General features: G+C 49.9%; 1 protein-coding gene and 1 long non-coding RNA gene across 12 annotated transcripts in view; one reads left to right on the forward strand and one right to left on the reverse strand.

Annotated features, from left to right (window-relative positions):
- Positions 1-9,567: 9,567 nt before the first annotated feature.
- LOC131183998 (uncharacterized) lies at positions 9,568-10,877 on the reverse strand. Its single transcript, XR_009151897.1, has 2 exons — positions 10,730-10,877; positions 9,568-10,373 (listed from the first exon to the last, which is right to left on the reverse strand). It is a non-coding gene; the product is annotated as an uncharacterized LOC131183998 (long non-coding RNA).
- Positions 9,614-13,265, forward strand: part of KIFC3 (kinesin family member C3) — a 38,835-nt gene continuing 35,183 nt past the window's right edge. For 2 of the 11 annotated variants that reach the window (XM_058154848.1, XM_058154850.1), the window contains exon 1: positions 9,614-10,306. The gene's annotated coding sequence lies outside the window, so the exon portion shown is untranslated. Of the gene's footprint in view, positions 10,307-10,356; positions 10,386-11,386; positions 11,546-13,265 lie in introns of those variants that run through there. The other 9 variants (XM_058154845.1, XM_058154852.1, XM_058154856.1 and 6 more) reach the window with 6 other exon arrangements.

Raw genomic sequence — 13,265 nt, forward strand, 5'->3', positions numbered from 1 at the left:
ACCACCACTACTACTACTACTAGAATAGAATAGAATAGAATAGAATTTTATTGGCCAAGTGTGATTGGACACACAAGGAATTTGTCTTGGTGCATATGCTCTCAGTGTACATAAAAGAAAAGATACCTTCATCAAGGTACAACATTTACAACACAATTGATGATCAATATATCAAAATAAATCATAAGGATTGACAGCAACAAATTATAGTCATACAGTCATAAGTGGAAAGAGATTGGTGGTGGGAACTATGAAACGATTAATAGTAGTGCAGATTCAGTAAATAGTCTGACAGTGTTGCGGGAATTATTTGTTTACCCTTTGGGAAAAAACTGTTCTTGTGTCTAGTTGTTCTGGTGTGCAGTGCTCTATAGCGTCGTTTTGAGGGTAGGAGTTGAAACAGTTTATGTCCAGGATGTGAGGGATCTGCAAATATTTTCACGGCCCTCTTCTTGATTCATGCAGTATACAGGTCCTCAATGGAAGGCAAGTTGGTAGCAATTATTTTTTCTGCAGTTCTAATTATCCTCTGAAGTCTTGTGTTTTTCTTGTTGGGTTGCAGAACCGAACCAGACATAGATTCAAACTTAATGTGAACCGCTCCAATCCTGATTGCAGAAAATATGACTTCAGTAACAGAGTTGTTAATGCTCGGAATGCACTACCTGACTCTGTGGTCTCTTCCCAAAATCCCCAAAGCTTCAACCAAAAACTGTCTACTGTTGACCTCACCCCATTCCTAAGAGGTCTGTAAGGGGCGTGCATAAGAGCACCAGCGTGCCTACCGTTCCTGTCCTATTGTTTCCTTTGATTGTATCCAATTAATATAGTTGTTGCATACATATATGATGTTTGTGTATACTGTTGTGACAAAAAAAAAAAAAGAGCGGGCGCCGCCCCTCCGCTCAGCGCGGCCGGGGGTCCTGGCGCTCCCTTCCTGGCTCCCTCGCAGCGCCGCCAGGAGGAAAGCCGGGATCAGCTGGCCGCCCGGCCGATTCCCACCGGCAGCGTTTGCAGGCGCCGAGCCCGATCGCGGGAGGGGCGGCGGCGGGGGGGGGGGAGGAGGGAGCAGGGTGGCACTTGGGGGGGGGGGGTTCTTCCGTCGCGGGTTGCAGGCGCCCTTTGGAGCAGGGGTCTCCAACCTTGGTCCCTTTAAGACTTGTGGACTTCAACTCCCAGAGTTCCTCAGCCAGCTTTGCTTTGCTTTTGCTTTTGCTTTGCTGGCTGAGGGACTCTGGGAGTTGAAGTCCACAAGTCTTAAAGGGACCAAGGTTGGAGACCCCTGCTTTGGAACAGGGGCTCCAACCTTGGCAGCTTTAAGACGGGCGGACTTCAACCCCCAGAGTCCCTCAGCTAGCAAAGTCCGCAAGCCTTCAAGCTGCCGGGGTTGGAGCCCCCCGCCCTGCCCTGTCTCGGAAAGCGACCCCTCCTCAGGCAGGGAGGAGACCTCCTCCTCTTAGTCTCTCCGGAGCCTTCCCTCCTCAAAGGCGCGTTTACAGGCCGGGGCGGGAGCTGCGGTCCTGCTTGCGCCGTTGCAAGCCTCAACCAGCCGCCAGCCAGAGAAGGCGGGCGGCCCCGGCTGGCAGGAACCCCGCGCCCCCTTCGGACCGAGGGAGCAGAGTGGGCAAAAGGCCTCTGCTGGGATGGGTGAACGGGAGCGCCCCTGGCGGCCGCTGGGAGCCACAAACCATTTAATCCGAAACCCCCCCCCCACCTTCCACTAACGCAGGGGTCCCCAACCTTGGTCCCTTTAAGACTTGTGGACTTCAACTCCCAGAGTCCCTCAGCCAGCTTTGCTGGCTGAGGAACTCTGGGAGTTGAAGTCCACAAGTCTTAAAGCGACCAAGGTTGGGGACCCTGCACTAAGGCAGGGTCTCAACCTTGGTCCTTTAGACTTGTGGACTTCAACTCCCAGAGTTCCTCAGGCAGCAAAACAAAAGCAAAGCAAAGCAAAGCTGGCTGAGGAACTCTGGGAGTTGAAGTCCACAAGTCTTAAAGGGACCAAGGTTGGGGACCCTGCACTTCAAGGCAGGTCTCCAACCTTGGTCCCTTTAAGACTTGTGGACTTCAACTCCCAGAGTCCCTCAGCCAGCTTTGCTGGCTGAGGAACTCTGGGAGTTGAAGTCCACAAGTCTTAAAGGACCAAGGTTGGAGACCCTGCTTTGGAACAGGGCTCCAACCTTGGTCCCTTTAGACTTGTGGACTTCAACTCCCAGAGTTCCTCAGGCAGCAAAACAAAAGCAAAGCAAAGCAAAGCTGGCTGAGGAACTCTGGGAGTTGAAGTCCACAAGTCTTAAAGGGACCAAGGTTGGGGACCCCTGCACTAACGCCTTCAAGGCAGGGGTCTCAACCTTGGTCCTTTAAGACTTGTGGACTTCAACTCCCAGAGTTCCTCAGGCAGCAAAACAAAAGCAAAGCAAAGCAAAGCTGGCTGAGGAACTCTGGGAGTTGAAGTCCACAAGTCTTAAAGGGACCAAGGTTGGAGACCCCTGCTTCAAGGGGCCGAATTGCCAGGACCAGTTCACCTTTAACTGACTTGGGAAGCCGATTTCGGAAGAAGCAAACGTTGCAGAAAAATAAACGTTTCTGCCCAATTTCGAACCGGGGACCTTTCGCGCCTGAAATAAATCTAACCCCTCTGCTCCTGGAGGAAGCCGAATCAGATGGCCGAATCTGGAAAAATAAGGAACTTTTATTTTAAAGCTGGTTGCTATACCTGCATCCCAATGAAGCTGGGTGTCTAACTCAGGGGTCTCCAATCTTGGCAACTTTAAGCCTGGAGGACTTCTGGGAGGACTTCTGGGAGTTGAAGTCCTCCAGGCTTAAAGTTGCTAAGGTTGGAGACCCCTGCTTTAAGTGACATTAAGTTTTTCAAAACATCTGATGGCTCAGCCCTTCAAGTGAAAGTGATGAATGAGAGAGCTCACAGATCGTGGGCAGGAAAGAGCTTCAACACTTTCCCCTCTGCCCCCCCCCCCAAAAAAAGAGAATGAAGCGGCTGAAATCTGGACCAGGATTTCTTAGGCCAGTTTCATGCCCAGATGATCCACACTGCTTGGTCTCTGAGAAGCCTTTTCCTACTTTATGAAGCCTCTCCTCACCCTTCCTTCACTGACTAATTACAGTATTTGGGCTGGGACCTTATTCTGATAAACAAAAGAAAGAACATAGAATAATAGAGTCAGAAGGGACCTTGGGGGTCTTCTAGTCCAACCCCCTGCTCAAGCAGGACATCCTATACAAATAGCTTTCCAATCTCCTCTTAATCGAATAGAATTAGAATAGAATAGAATAGAATTTTTCATTGGCCAAGTGTGATTGGACCCACAAGGAATTTGTCTTGGTGCATAGGCTCTCAGTGTACATAAAGAAAAGATATGTTCATCAAAAATTCTAAGGTACAACACTTAATGATAGTCATAGGGTACAAATAAGCAATCAGGAAACAATCAATATCAATATAAATTGTAAGGATACAAGCAACAAAGTCACAGTCATACAGTCATAAGTGGAAGGAGATGGGTGATCGGAACGATGAGAAGATTAATAACATAACATAACATAACATCAGAGTTGGAAGGGACCTTGGAGGCCTTCTAGTCCAACCCCCTGCCCAGGCAGGAAACCCTATACCATCTCAGTCAGATGGTTATCCAACATTTTCTTAAAAATTTCCAGTGTTGGAGCATTCACAACTTCTGAAGGCAAGTCGTTCCACTTATTAATTGTTCTAACTGTCAGGAAATTTCTCCTTAGTTCTAAGTTGCTTCTTTCTTTGACCAGTTTCCACCCATTGCTTCTTGTTCTACCCTCAGGTGCTTTGGTGAACAGCCTGACTCCCTCTTCTTTGTGGCAGCCCCTAAGATATTGGAACACAGCTATCATGTCTCCCCTAGTCCTTCTTTTTGTTAAACTAGTAGTGCAGATTTAGCAAATAATTGACAGTGTTGAGGGAATTATTTGTTTAGCAGAGTGATGGTTCATTTTGAGGGTAGGAGTTAAAACAGTTTATGTCCAGGATGTGAAGGATCTGTAGATATTTTCACAGCCCTCTTTTTGATTCGTGCAGTATACAGGTCCTCAATGGAAGGCAGGTTGGTAGCAATTATTTTTTCTGCAGTTCTAATTATCCTCTGAAGTCTGTGTCTGTCTTGTTGGGTTGCAGAACCAATCCAGACGGTTATAGAGGTGCAAATGACAGACTCAATAATTCCTCTGTAGAACTGGATCAGCAGCTCCTTGGGCAGTTTGAGCTTTCTGAGTTGGCGTAGAAAGAGCATTCTTTGTTGTCCTTTTTTGATGATGTTTTTGATGTTAGCTGTCCATTTTAGATCTTGCGATACGGTAGAACCTAGAAATTTGAAGGTCTCTACTGTTGATACTATATTGTCTAGTATTGTGAGAGGTGGAAGTATGGAAGGGTTTCTCCTAAAGTCTACCACCACTTCTACAGTCTTGAATGTGTTCAGTTCCAGATTGTTCTGGTCACACCACGAGGCTAGTCATTCAACCTCCCCTCGAATGAGACCGATCACTGTTTTCATCTGCAAACTTCGGTAGTTTAACAGATGGATCATCAGAGATGCAGTCATTGGTATGAGAGAAGTGGGGAGAGCACACAGCCTGGGGGTGGGGGGCTGTGCTAACTGTACATGTATCTGATGTGATTCTGCTTAGCTTCACCTGCTACTTCCTGTTTGTTAGGAAGCTTATGATCCACTTACAAGTGTGTTCAGGTACCTGTAGCTGGTTTAGCTTCATTAGAAGAGTGTCTGGAATGATGGTATTGAATGCTGAACTAAAGTCTACAAAAAGGACCCTTGCATAGGTCTTTGGAGATTCAAGATGTTGTAGGATGTAGTGCAGAGCCATATTAACAGCATCATCTGTTGATCTATTTGCTCGGTATGCAAATTGCAAGGGGTCTTACAGTGGATCCGTGATGGTTTTCCAGTGGGATAGCACTAGCCTTTCAAAGGTTTTCATGACTACAGATGTTAGAACAACTGGTCTGTAGTCATTCAGTTCCTTGATGGTGGGCTTCTTCAGCACTGGGATGATAGTAGAGCATTTGAAGCAAGAAGGAACATTATATTATATTCCCTCATCTAGATCAGGGGTGAAATGCTCCAGGTTCAGACTGGATCAGTTGATCTGGTAGCAATTGCAGAGGGTGGTTTGGAGAACTGGTAGCAAAAATTCTTGGGGCCCCCTCGCCCATGCCCCCCCCAATGCCTGGTCACCCGCTTCTTTTAAAAAATGCTTTTAAAAGGTTAAAAAAAAGAGGCTCTGATGATCACAGCTGAGTTGTGTGATTGTCAGAGGCTTTTTTTTTACTTTCAAAAGTATTTTTTTACAACCTATTTGGCCGAATAGGCTGTAAAAAAAATGCTTTTAAAAGTAAAAAAAAGATTGCGCACCACAGCTGATCACCCCCCTGCGCACTGTTCTACTTACCCCAAGCCTCCTTTTGGCATGCACTACACGTGCATGTGCACCTTGCATTTGGTGCGTGGTGTGCACTGTGCATGTGTGTGCACAGCCCGCATGTGCAGCCAGCGAACCAGTAGTAAACCGGTTCAGATTTCACCACTGATCTAGATCATTTATGAAGCTATTGTCTTGGGCCTAAGATGGAACCTTGTATTACCCCCCCTGCTTATTTCCCTCCATGTAGCTGTAGTACCATTAGGAACTACTCGTTGAGTACGATTTGTCAGCCAATTACAAACCCGTGATGCTGTCTACCCCACATTTTTCTAGCTTGCCAAGAAGTAGCACTTAAATAATAGTAAATCTAAGTATACTATGTCTACAATATTTCATTGAGCCACTAATTTAATCACTTTGTTGAAGACTAAAATAGTATTTATTTGGCATGATCTGTTTTTGATGAATTCGTGTTGGGTACTGGTTATAATTTTGTTTGCTTCAAGGTTTTTGCAAAAAGAAATTATTTTTTCCAAGATCTTCCCAAGTATTGGTGTTGATTTTGCCAATTGGTCTGTAATTTCCTGGATCTGATTTTCCCCCCTTTTTCTTTTCTTTTTTTTTTTTATTCAAAAAGTTTTACAGAAAATTCCCCCCCCTTTCTCCCCACCTCCCTCCCCTCCCTTCACAACCCCCCCCCCCCGACTTCCCGGAACGAGCACAAGGTATAGTTAAAAATAAAACAAACATATGCTAAAAAATTTTCATCCCAACTTAATTATACCCCTACAATCATCAATTCCTAACTTCCCCCGAAAACAATCAAAAATAATACATCATAATCATTCAAAAACAGTCTGATAACTCTTAGTCTGATATCTACTTTGAATATAGTCAATCCATTTTTCCCATTCCTTTAAGTATCTTTCTTGCGTATTGTCTTTCAAAAAGGCTGATATCTTCGCCATCTCAGCCAAATTGGCAACTTTCAATATCCATTCTTCTATTGTTGGTATTTCTTTTTTCTTCCAGTATTGTCCTATTAGTAATCTTGCTTTTTTCAAGATGGGAACCACATCAGCTTTTTTTCAATCCTCAGGTAGTTTCCTGGTGCTCCAAGAACTTTGAAAGATATGATTGAAAGATTCTGAGATCATATCTGCCAGCTCCTTCAGAACTCTGGGATGTAATCTGTCAGGACCCAGTGATTCGAATCTGTCTAGAGCTGACAGGTGTTCTCTTACCTTATTTTTGCTTATTTTAAATTTGCATTCCTAACTTGTCATTTAGGGATCTGTTTTTGGTAAGCTGGTTTGCATTTTCTTTTTGTGTGAAGATGTCTGGGCTTCTGTTTCTAGTCCAATTCTCCCCCACCTGTCATCAATTAAGATTTGGGGAAAGATGTCAGAAGTAGGTGATGATGTTGCTGAGCAAGGAAGGCGAAACTCACAGGGAGTCCGCATCACAACTGGTCAGGTCAGTCAAACCAGTCGGTCTGAGTCAAGAGAGGCCAAAGGATCAAAGGGCCGAAAGTCAACAGGTTCCAAGCAAACACCTGGCAAGGAAGGTCTTCTTCTTTTCACTGCTAGTCTGAATTCCTCACCAGTGGTAGAAAACTTCAGGTGAGAAAGAACGACCAGGAATGCAGTCCTGCCTTAGGCAGGACCCGCCTGGGCAGCCATTGTCCAGAATGGGGTAGGGTCTCCTGCTTGAGCAGGGTCCCTTCCAACCCTATTGTTCTATCTCTATGTTCAGCAGGATAGATTGATGGGCTGTTGGATTGGGATGAGCAGAAAGCTTTTGAAATGGGAGGGGGAGGGATGTGAGTCTTGTCAAGGGTCTCTGTAACACCTGAGGTGGATGAAGGTCTGAAAGGTGACGCTACCAGACACAAACATGTCAGTTGTGGTTTTTGCATCGCAAGACACCTTTTGTCATTCTCATGCACATATGCCCCAGGCAACAGTATTCTACTCAGGATTCAGTCATTAAATTACTTGTATAGGAACACTTTTAATCCACCGTTTTACTCCAGGGATCGCCAGTGAACCTACAGGCACTAATTTGAAATAGTCCAATTAACAGTGAGGTACAGCAATAATGAAAATAAAACTTAAATTAGTCCAAAAGTCAACAGAAAAGTTCTTACACTTTTGGTACATCTTTCAGCAAAGGAAATCTTCCCCACCGCTGGGGTCCCAGAGGGGAGCGGCACATCTGGGCTCCCTAGCTCTGCTTTGCTTTGTCTTGCCTTCCTCCCGTTATTCCAAGATCTGCTCCTCAAGACTGTGTGTGGCTGTCGCCTTGTAAGATGCAGGAGGATGTCCGTCACCCTGGCTGCATGTGGCTTCTCTGTTGCTCCTGCCCTGGCAATTTGAACACAGGAATTCCCAAAGTGTCGGCCCCTGTACTGTTTGGAGCCAGATACTCTAGATCAGCGGTTCCCAACCTTTCTGGCTCAGTGAATCAGCGGAGGTAGCAGTGGGGGGGGGGAGAAGAGGGGATAGTTTTGGACGCTTTCACAAATGCAGCTTTGCACCCACCCACCACTTCCACAGCCCATCAGGAGGCTCCAACTCCCAGGCTGCACAGCTGGAGGCGAGCGGTGGGCAAGTGAGTGAAACTGAAACCATCTCCCCCTCCCCAGGTTCATGGAAAAATTGTCTTCCACAAAACCAGTCCCTGGTGCCGAGAAGGTTGGGAACCGCTGCTCTAGATGTATTTTTGGTTATGGCAGTAATGAGAGGCCTCTGTCTCAAGAGTGCCTCTAGAGCAGAATAATTATTCTTCATATCTTCTCCTTGGATAAAACCCTGATGACACCTGCAGCTATTTGCAAATGTGAGCCTGGGAAAAGGTCTGCATCCGGGGCCCTCAGAGTAGTTTTAAGTTGGCTACGGCCCTCTTGAACTGCTGAAAGAACCACCATCAACCAGAGTTCCAGCAGCTGACAACAGGAAAATGCAAAAATTGGTCCCAGCTGAAGCTTGTTAGCTTGTTTGTAAATTTGCTGATGCTGACACAATGGGAAGAAGCCATCTTGGCCCCCATTCATCAGCTCGTACATAAAAAAAATGGCAAACTACCATTTCTGAGTGATGCCACTGTGGCGGAACATCTGTGGAGACACGGGATGCCCACCAGGTGGAAATGACCCCTCATAGCTCCATGGAGGAAGAATTATTCTATGCTCTGTGTTTACTCAGCAAATGTCTTCCTTTAATACCACTGGCTTTTTTGCCTATACAATATGCCCGGCTAGATGGCAACACAAAGTCGGCAGCCTCAGGCCTGCTTGGTTGGATAGGATAAAATCCTGAGATTAGAGGTTAGGCTACAAAGTCAATCAAAGATCAAAAAACTCAGCCCCTCATGCCGGAAGGCAAAGGCAAAGCACCTCTGCCTTATTTCCAAGAAAAATGCAAGCAGGGACGTGTCCACAAACCGTTGAGCTTGACTGGAAGGAGATGGCCCTGCAAGATAGCATAATGGTTCTGGGGGAGAGGAACTGCCTGGATGACCGTAGGATTTACTGCATAAAAGAGTTCAGCTATCCAGGCAGCAAGTGTAAGTCCTGTGGCGACTCTGATCTGGATGCCCTTGAGTGAGCTGAGTGGCACCGGCTGCGGCCTTTGTCAAAGCTCAGCCGCATATTCTTAGGGGCTTGCCCTGGATCCAGAGATGGCTGCTCTGAGATTAATGATCCAGCCACTTAGGTCCCTTGGATCTGACTCAGGCTGGGAAAGTAACTGCTGCTCCAGCAGAGTTTGCTCAAAGGTGTCCTTTGGGGTGAGTGCTCCAGATTCAGCATTATGGGAGGAGCTCTTCCTCATATCTCCTTCTTCTGGCTTGGGCAACCTGAGTTGGGAGGCCGGCAGATGGGCTCCTGCTGAAGGAAAGGGTCCTGCCTGAGACATTGGGACACAGTCGCTCCCACAGTCGATGGGAGAAGAGCACCCTTGCCTTCTGAGGCCAAGAATGAAAGGAACGAAGAGGCAGAATTTACTTAGCTGCTGTAAAAGTTTTGCCTTCCTGAATCTTCGTCAGAATCATAATAGCAAACGGTGACTTAGGTCTCCCAAGCTCTATTTTCCACAGAAGCTCCGTTTCTTGACTGGAAAAATTAAGACCTTGAACTATGAGTCTTCAAGCATGACGTTTATTAAACTGGCTTTCCTGGATTTTAAAACAACCATCCTTCTTCAGAAACAAAAATATTGAAACATGATTCGCCATCGCGGATATAGGGGTTCCTGCTTGAGCAGTGGGGTGGGCTAGAAAACTTCCAAGGTCCCTTCCAACTCTCTTGTTCTGTAGTCTGTTCACTCAGGGGCTGGATTCACACTTGACAAGTCTGGAGCCTGCAGTCACACAATGTGCTAGGCCAGAAGACTTTCAACACTGGCATGATTTCCTGTGACTGAGCATATAGAAAGTGTGAAGCTTGTCGGTTTCGGGTCTGTGCTTCATGGGAACCAGGAAAGGGCTTGTTTTGTTGTCAAATGTGACTGTGCAACTCTCTCTGATGGGCTCTTCTCAGCAGCAGCTAAGGAGTTACTTCACCGGCCAGTTGATAAACCAGAAGTGTCACATCTAAGGCTCCAACCCACGAAACCCAGTCACTTGGCATTGCTTTCCTCCTGCACATACCTTGAATACCTTAAATAACAAAGGAAGCTCCTAGGTTAGCGAGGAATGTTCTTGACAGCAAGGGCACGGCTCTTCTCCGGCTCTCCTCCGATCCCTAGTGTGGCTCATTTCTCTACCAGATGGACAGACGGAGCCCTCTGACCTCCTGATTTCAGGCAACTTCAAAGAACCTTCCAGAGCCCTTCTGGCCATATTCTGGTGGGCAGGGCAGGATCCAGCCAGAGTGGTGAGCTTCTGATGGGGCTGGACAAGACTTCTTCATCCTCGTCTTGAGTGATTGGGAAGGGGACCACCTAGAAGGAAAGGTGAGAGACGGAAGACCTGGGGAAAAGACCAGCTGGGGGCAGCCAGGAGCTCCTGTGGACAACACCTTTTCCAACTAACTCCTTTTTGTGAGCCAGACAACTCTTCTCCACCACTTGTGCTCAGAAGGACAGAACTCCTGTGAGCTGTAGCTGCTCCATGGGTTAGGGGTGTGTGTGTGTGTTGCTTTGCATCAAAATGGGTGAGCTGCCCAGCAACCTAAAGTATAGATGCAAGCGGAGAGAGGCAGGGAGGGAGGGCGTCGTTTGGGGGTCAGGGTGTGGTGTGAACCGGGTCACAGGCTGAATCACAACCGAGTTCTTCACAGGCTTTGGTGCTGCCTGACCTTCAGTTTACTTTGCACGTGCTCAAGCCACCGGGACGTCGGATCCCTTCCTCCGAGTCGGGGTCTCAAGTGGGGGAGGCCGGGGCTGCATCGACGGCGGGGGGAGAGCCAGGCAGCGGGTCGGCACCGGCCTTGCCCTCCCAAGGAGGTTGGCGCAGATGGCAGATGGGGGGGGCGGGGGGGGCCCCGAAGGGGCGGCAAAGCCAACCGGGTGGGCGCCGCCGCCGCCGCCTTCCAGGAGACCCCCGACCGGCTCCTTCCCTGCCCACTCGGGACGGCGGCGCAGTTCGGCCGCGGCCATCGGGTCGGGCCGGCGCGTGACTCCGGCTACTTCCCCCCAGCGGCCGTCGCGCCTGGTCCCGCGGCTCCCTCGGAGCCCTCTCGGGCGGGGGTCTCCGGCTGCCTAACCCCGCGGGCGGCGCCTCTTCAGGGCTCCAGGCGGGGACGGCGCGCGCTGCAGGGTCACCCCCGCGGCCTCGCCCAGCCGCCGTGAGGGGCTTCCCTCGGTGCCGCCGCCGCCGCCTCCCCTGCCGGTCTCCGCTGCGGAGGATCCCCGTCCCGGGCGGAGCGGCGCCGCCTCCGCCTCCGCCTGCGCCCCGCCCCCGCTCGGCAACCGGCCCGGCGGCATTGCTGGCGTTCCAGGCGGGCCGCCCGGCATGAGCGGCGGTTCCGGGCCAGCCGGGCGGCCGCGCAGCCTCTCGGGCCGGGCAGACAAAGGTGCCGGAGCGGCCGAGCGGAGCCCCGCTTCCCCGGGCGGGTCGGCGGCGGGGGCGTTGCGCAGAGGCACGTGGCGCGGCGCGTCCTTGGCAGCTGCCGGTGAGTCGCCGGGATGATCGGCTCCAGGGCAGCCCCCGCGCGACGCCTCTCTCCGGCTGCCCGAGCGGGGGGTCCAGGCGGGGTCCCGGGAGGGGCGCTGAGGAGCCTCCCAGGGAAGCCGCCGCCCCTCCTGCGTCTCCGGGGCTGGGTGGAGGGGAGCGGGGGGGGGTCTGGGCCGCTGCCCCGTTGCCGTTTTCGGCGTCTCGGCCTCCCTCCCGCGGCTGTCCGGGTCGTTAGGGCGGCTGGGCTGCTGACGGGGGCCGGTGGGGGCGGTGGGCCTGCGGGCCCCGAGGCCGCTTCTCTCCTCTCCTCTCCACGGCAGCGGGTGCCGGGACGCCAGGACAGCCGGGTCTCCCGGAGAGTCGTGCCAGCGTTCCCGTTTCAGGAGCCGAGTGACCCCTCGCCGGTTTTCCAGGAGAGACTCGAGGGGGGCTGCATCGGCTGAAGGAAAGGCGAGCGGGGGGGGGTGGGGGGCAACCTGGGCAGGGGAAAGCAGCCCCTTCTCTTGGCAGTGCCGGGATCCTCCGTGAAAGAAAGGCCACCTTCCCGTTCCCCGATGGGACCTTTGCGTCCTTCGGGCGGTTGTAGATCTCGGTCTAGCATCTGCGGTTGAATAACAGAGTTGGAAGGGACCTCGGAGGTCTTCTAGTCCAGCCCCCTGCTTAATCAGGAGACCCTATATACCACTGCAGACCAATGATCACCTGACTTCTTAATAATCACTTTATAAGGCCTTGGTAAAACCACACGTGGATACCGCATCCAGTTTTGGTCACCATGATACAAAAAAGATGTTGAGACTCTAGAAAGAGTGCAGAGAAGAGCAACAAAGACGATTAGGTGGCTGGAGGCTAAAACATACAATGAACGGTTGCAGGAATTCGGTTTGTCTAGTCTAGTGAAGAAGGCCCGGGGTGTGTGTGTGTGTGTGACATGATAGCAATGTTCCAGTATTTGAGGGGCTGCCACAAAGAAGAGGGGGGTCAATCTATTTACCAGGAGGCAGAACAAGAAGCAATGGATGAAAACTAATCCAGGAGATAACCAACCAAGAACTTTCCTGACCATTGAGGACCATTAACTAGTGGAACTGCTTGCCTGCGGAAGTTGTGGGTGCTTCATCACTGCAGGCTTTTAAGAAGGGACTGGACACCCATTTGCCTGAAATAGGGTTTCCTGTTTGAGGAGAGGGTTGGATTAGAAGACCTTCAAGGTCTCTTTTATTCTGCAAGTTTGTTACGCTGTGCTGAGAGACAAGATGAGCACGTAATAAAACTTGCAAGAGTAAAGCAACAAACGAAACAATCTTGTGCCATTGCACTGTGTGTGTGTTTGTGTGTGTACACGTTCCAGTGTCAAGGCCAGGTTGGATCTTGAGTGCAGGAGGTTGGGTCTTCTTTGTCTCTCTGAGTTCACCTGGACACTGACCTGGCTCTGACCTGGGACTTCAACTCCCAGAATTCCTCAGCCAGCTTTGCTGTAGGGGACCCTGCCAGACCTTTGCCAGTCTTGGGCCCCAGAGTCAGTTGGGTTCCAGAGTCAGGAACCAAAGGCTCTTTTCTTCCACGTGATTCGGTTCACTCTATTGATGGTTATGCTGCTTTCAGAGGGCAGAAATCTAGCACGGCTGCCAGGCTGATTTTTCTTTGGTTGCTGCTAATGGTTTTCATTCTCTTGCAGAATTCTTGGGCTTCTGCCCAATGGAGGATAAGGATAAGGT

This window comes from Ahaetulla prasina, chromosome 12 (assembly GCF_028640845.1).
Source record: "Ahaetulla prasina isolate Xishuangbanna chromosome 12, ASM2864084v1, whole genome shotgun sequence".
Classification (NCBI taxonomy): domain Eukaryota; kingdom Metazoa; phylum Chordata; class Lepidosauria; order Squamata; family Colubridae; genus Ahaetulla; species Ahaetulla prasina.